This window comes from Erinaceus europaeus, chromosome 2, assembly GCF_950295315.1.
Source record: "Erinaceus europaeus chromosome 2, mEriEur2.1, whole genome shotgun sequence".
NCBI lineage: Eukaryota > Metazoa > Chordata > Mammalia > Eulipotyphla > Erinaceidae > Erinaceus > Erinaceus europaeus.
Window position 1 is genome coordinate 75,121,113 of NC_080163.1, and position 6,722 is coordinate 75,127,834.

A 6,722-nucleotide genomic window follows, 5' to 3' on the forward strand; every position below is an offset into this window, starting at 1 on the left:
AAATACTTGCTGGCTGTGGTATTATTCGTCACCGCAAGCTGAGTTGGCGGACAACACTGATGACCTTACTAAGGGCAAAGCTTATTAAGGAAGAAATCGGCTAGGCCACCCGGGACATCGACGGGACTGTGGATTTCTCCACAAATCTCGACAGAGCTGCCTGGTTTTTGTTTCATCTGTGAAATGGGATTACGTACTTCCTTCCCGGGTTTTTCCAATTACAGGTTGATAAATGGAGTTACAGCAACCGGCACCCATTCTTCTCCAGGTTAAATTTACAGTGCAAGACACTAACATTACTAAGGAGTTTCCGTTTTTTCGTGAACCATCGAGAGTTTTCCCAGTACTATATCACTTAAGCTTTCAAACTTGACCGCTAGAAACACGTAAATGTTAAACTCTGTATATCAGTACTTCCATGAATTCTCTCTCACCACTGCTGCTCTTTTTCAGAACAGCACCAATCACTTCTAATTGTTTGCTTGCTTAACTCCCCTCCCCTCAATCAGACTCTTCCCCCCACACACATTCTTTAGCCTATAGTAGTTTAAGTGCCTATGGGGATGAGGTGTGGGCAGTGGTGGAAGTTGAAGATAAGGCCTATGTCTAGGGAGTTTAAGGTGGTGGTGTGGAGACAAGGTACCAAAAAACAACTCCACGGTAACATAATCTCAGAATCTGGTTCAAATTGTTGAAAGCAAAGAAAATACTTTCTGTAAGAGCACTGTGAAGACAAAAACTGTAGTGACCTTGGATTTATTTACATATTGGATTTTTCTTAGGGGTGGAGGAATCTGAAGACTTTTGATAAAGAGATTCAGTTATTGTCATGATAACATTTTTCTGTGTGGGAGGGATATGTATCCAGGGCAAACATAAGCCTAGATTTTATGGAGATTTATAAGAGGCAAGGACTAAACTTCTGGAGATTTGGACAGATTTTTCCACTTCCAGTTCCATCCTCAGTTATATGCGAAGCCAGGAGGGGGCAGTGCCTCACTGACCAATGACAGATTGGTGGTCTTGGTCTGCTGTGCTCACCAGTAATGCCAATACTTTGCCCTGTTTGGCCATTTTGGCCTGTTATTGAATACACTCCATAGAAAGTCCTTGTCTTGCTGGAGCTTGGCAAAGGCCCAAGAATAACGACAATTGATCTAGTCAGTCATGGTTCCAGTTAGACTCCACTGTTGAGTAGGTGGAATATGTTGTATGATTCCAAGATGCTAGGAGATCACCTTTCCCACCCCCACCCAGGGAAATCTGGCTTATTTTCAGAAGTAAAATCCGATTCCTCTTGTCTATAAGCCAAGTCAGCACTCTGTCCATTGTTAAAAGTCAAAAACCTCTGGGTAAGAAAAGGAAAGTAAGAGGTTTCTTGTCTGCCTTGTTCATTTTGTTCCTAATAGCTAGACTGTGCCAAACACATAGTAGGCACTCAATAATTACTTTTGAACAAATTGTCTTGACAGCTGTTGTGAAAGTGGAACCTTCTGGGGCCAGGTGGTAGAGCACTCAGTTGAGTGCACACATTACCATGTGCAAGGACCAGGTTTAGGCCCCTGGACCCTACCTGCAGGGGGAAATGCATTAGAAGTAGTGAAGCAGGGCTGCAGGTCCCTGCCTCTCCCTCCCACAATTTCTTCCCCCCTCCCTCTCTCTTTCCCCCCTCTCAGTTTCTCTCTGTCCTGTTAAAACTGTCAAAAGAAAAAATGGAGTCAGGTGGTAGCACAGCAGGTTAAGCGCACATGGTACAAAACTTGAGGACCCGCACGAGCCCCCGCACACACACACCTGCAGGGGAGTTGCTTCACAAACAGTGAAGCAGGTCTGCAGGTGTCTATCTTTCTCTCCCCTCTCTGTCTTCCCCTCCTCTCTCCATTTCTCTCTGTCCTATCCAACAACGATGATGTCAACGACAACAGCTACAACAACAATAAAAACAAGGGCAACAAAAAGGAAATATTTTTTAAAAACTGGCCACCAAGAGCAATGAATTCATGCAAGACCTAAGCCCCAGCTATAGCACTGATGTCAAAGAAAGAATGGAAAGTGGAGCTTTTTGGGCATAGTCTGTACTATGCAGATGGAATAAGTAGTGAGATTTCAGGACATTTATTCATTTTTTCCCCCATCATATCATTCAGGCAGTTAGAATTAAGTGGAGAGCCCTAAAATATATAGTCAATGATGAGTGTGAATTTCAGGGTATTTTCAGAAAAGTGTTTAACAGTGGGGTAATATGCAAGGAAAAGAGGAATTCCTGTTTTCTGTTTTTGTTTTTTTTTCCATGAAATTAGTTAAGATTTATACTGAAGAATAGTAGAGTCGAGTATTGCCATAGAGCACAGTGGAAATCTGTAAATACACTCTGGCTAAGACTGTGTTGGGAACCTACCCTACTAGGGAAAGATAGAAACAGACTGGAGGTGTGGGTGAACCTGCCAACATCTATGTCCAGCAGAGAAGCAATAACAAAAACCAGACCTTCCAACTTATGCATCTCATAAAGAATTTTGGTCCATTCTCCCAGACAGATAAAGAACAGGGAAGTGTGATCCAGGAGGTGGTGCAGTGGATAAATCATTGGACTCTCAAGCTTGAGGTCCTGAGTTCAGTCCATAGCAGCACATGTACCAGAGTGATATCTGATGTTCTTTCTCTCTGTTCTCTTTTTCACTAATAAATAAAATCTTACAAAAGAAAAAAAAAAGAATTGGGAAGCTTCCAATGGAGGGAGTGGGACACAAAACTCTGGTAATAGGAACTGTATGGAATTGTACCCTTGTTATCTTACAATCTCGTTAATCATTATTGAATCACTAATAAAAAAAATTTTAAAGGGTAGGGGTATAGCATAATGGTTATGCAAAGAGACTTTCGTGCCTGAGACTCTCAGGTCCCAGGTTCAGTCCCCTACACTGCCATAAGCCAGAGCTGAGCAGTGCTCTGGTAAAAATAAATAAATAAATAAATAATAAAAATAGTTTATTGGGAGGTGGCACAGTGAATAAAGCATTGGATTCTCAAGGATGAGGTCTTTGATCCCTAGCTTTGCATGTGCCAGAGTGATGTTCTGGTTCATCCTCTCTGTTTCTCATTAATGAATGAATAAATTAAATTTTTAAAAGATTTTTGTTTAGGGATACAGGGAATGTACTTTCATGACCTGTTTGCTACTTCAGAGAAAGAACACTTCAAAGGCAACCATTTCCAGGCATACCAAGAGTAATAAGGGGCTATCAGGCCTAGAAAACTTGGGCTAATGACCAAAATAACATATGCTGGGAGCTGGTCAGTGTCCCACCAGGTTAAATGCACATAGTGCAAAGCTCCAGGACCCATGCAAGGATCCCACCCCAGATCCCCACCTGCAGGGGCGTGGCTTCACTAACAAGGAAGCAGTTCTGCAGGTGTCTATCTCCCCCCCCTTCCCCTCCTCTCTTGATTTCTCTCTGTCCTATCCAGCAACAACAATGGGAAAAAGATGGCCAAATCCAGGAGTAGTGGATTCATAGTGTAGGCACTAAGCCCCAGAGATAACTCTGGAGGCAAATAAATGAATAACATCTGCTTTCTCCCCTGCACACCTCTCTGTTCTGTTGTTTCTGGCCTATCAGGTTACGTGCTAGAATGAAAGGGAAATGTTGTATGCACCTGTAGTTTGTATTACTTATCATTTTCTCTGGCAGCGCTCATTTTGTGGCTTGCTTTAAGAAATGCAAACCTTGGAGTCCAACGGTAGCACAGCGGGTTAAGCGCACATGGCGCAAAGCACAAGGACCAGCATAAGGATCCCGGTTTGAGCCCCCAGCTCCCCACCTGCAGGGGAGTCGCTTCACAGGCGGTGAAGCAGGTCTGCAGGTGTCTATCTTTCTCTCCCCCATCTTCCCCTCCTCTCTCCATTCCTCTCTGTCCTATCCAGCAACGCCGACATTAATAACAACAATAATAACCATAACAATAAAACAAGGACAACAAAAGGGAATAAATAAATTAAATATTAAAAGAACCAATAAAAAGATTTATTAAAAAAGAAAAAAGAATACAAACCTATAATTATATTTTAAATGTTTGTCTCTGGGAGCAGCAGACAGTAAAGATCTATTTTGAGGCAATGTTCATGGCATGGGCTTTGTATATTAGTACTGTGGCAGAAAGCTACAGTGTCTACCACATGTGTTGTGACTGTATGCTAACTCCTCTGCATCCTCAGCTGTCCCCCAAAGTTGCTGAGGCCAGAGACTATGCTTTATTGGTTTTGTCTTCCTTAACATTTCTCTCTTCCTCACCCTCATCCCCACCCACAAGCCTTGACTATTTTCCTCAGATTTTATTTTTAATTGTGGCTAAAACCCACAATTTTTAAATTCACTGGCATGAAATGTAGTCAACTGTTGTGCAACATCCTCCCAATTTTTTACCATCTAAATAATTTGGAGATTCTATCACTTCCCTCCAATCATTTGTGGGAGCCCAAGCAGGCCACGTGGAGGAGAATTAAGTCCCAGCTTATAGCCCCAGCTGAGCTCTCAGTGCTAAGTCGGTACCAATTGCCAGCCTCATGAGTGAATTATCTTGGAAATGCATGCTCTATCCCTAGTTGAGCCATCCCAGCTGACGCCACTTGGAAGAAATATGAGCTGTCTTCACTGATCCCTGCCTAAGTTGCAAAATTGTTAAGGAAGTAAATGCTGCTGACTTAAGTCACCAAATTTTAGAATGGCTCATTATACTAAGTGATAGGTAACGGCAACAATTTCATACCTAGAAGCGGGGTCCTATTGTCATAGCAGCCTAAAATGTGACACTAGCTTGGGGGTACTGGAGGGTAGGCAGAAGGACTTTCAGGAATGTTCTATAAGAGCATCACTAATGGGGATTGAGAGTACTATGGTTACTGGCTGGAGAAATAGGGACTGCATTTATGTATTGGTAGAGCAGTTTATTAAACTAGTCTGCCATTACATACACCTGTGAAAATGTTATATATTAGAAAGGATAGTAACAACAAATGTTGGAGGGACCATGGGGAAAATGGGACACTTCTGCACTGTTGGTGGGAGTGTGCATTGGTCCAACTTTTATGGAAAACAATCTGGAGATTTCTCTCAGAATTCTAGAAATAGACCTACCCTAAGATCCAGTGATTTCTCTTCAGGGGATTTACCCAAAGGAAACAAAAGAACTTATCAGAAGAGATCTATGTGTACATATGTTCAGAACATCACAATTTGTACTAGCCAAAAACCTGAAAGCAGAACAGATGTTCAAAAAAAGTGTGTGTATAGATACACAATGAAATACTAGTCAGCTGTTAAAAACAACAAGGTCACTGAATTTGAGTTATCTTGGATGGAACTAGAGGGCATCATGTTAAGTGAGATAAGCCAAAAACAGAAGGGCAAATACCAAATGATCTGTTATAAACAGGCCTTGATAAATAAGGACAGGGAGGGAGAACATGAAATAAAACTTAGATTGGCCATGGTGTATTGCAACAAAGCAAAGGACTTGGAGGAAAGAGGGTGAGGGAGTGGTGGAAGAGAACTGTGGATTCCTGGCGCATAATGAAATTGTACTCATGTATCAATGATTGATTGTGCTGTAAAGCATTAACCCCCTCAATAAATAAGAAAGAGAGAGAGAAAGAAAGAAAGAAATGAAGGAAGGGAGGAAGAAAGGGAGTGAGTGAGGGAGGAAGGAAGGAAGGAAGGAAGGAAGGAAGAAAGGAAGGAAGGAAGGAAGGACTACCCAAACATGTGAACTTACTACCGAGGAGGTAGTGCAGCAGTTAAACTTCCCAAGTTTGATCCTCAGCATCACACAAACAACTGTGATGCTCTGTTTTTCTTTCTTTCATTAATAAAAAAAAATTAAGGTGAAACATCAAAGGAAGCTATGTTGTTGTGGTCTCTCCCTTTGCCTCTGTCTAAAAAATAAAACAAGACAAAAAATGGTGAGGAGGGAGTCGGGCAGTAGCACAGCGGGTTAAGCGCAAGGACTGGCGAAAAGATCCCAGTTCGAGCCCCGGCTCCCCACCTGCAAGGGAGTCGCTTCACAAGCGGTGAAGCAGGTCTGCAGGTGTCTGTCTTTCTCTCCCTCACTCTGTCTTCCCCTCCTCTCTCCACTTCTCTCTATCCTGTTCAACAACAACAACAACAACATCAATAACAACAACAATAATAACTATAACAGTAAAGCAACAAGGGCAACAAAAGGAAATAAATAAATATTTTTTTAAAATGGTGAGGAGGATAGGTAGTGCTTCACCTGGTAGAGAGCACATATTGCACATATTACCATGCTCAAAGATTCAAGCCCCCAGTACCCACCTTCAGGGGAGAAGCTTCACAAGTAGTGGGCCAGTGCTACAGGTGTCTATTTCTCTCACTCTCCCCATCAGAAGAGAAACAAAAAGGGAAAAAAATTCAAATAGTCTTCAGGAGAGGTTGAGGATATAACTCAGTAGTGGAACTTGAGTTTCCCTTACAGTAGGCCCTGGGTTTAACTTCTGAAATGTCAGCAGGTCTTCTCTCTACCTAGTGAAAATGCAATGAGGAAGGAGTCATCTGCAAATCAGGAAGAGGGTCTTCACCAAGAACCAGCTTGGCTAGCACCTTGATCATGATGTTCGACGTGTGAGATACCACTATAACTTGACCAGAATGTAGAAAACCTGTAAGTGAGTGAATGCTAAGAGATAAGACAGATTTAGTTCA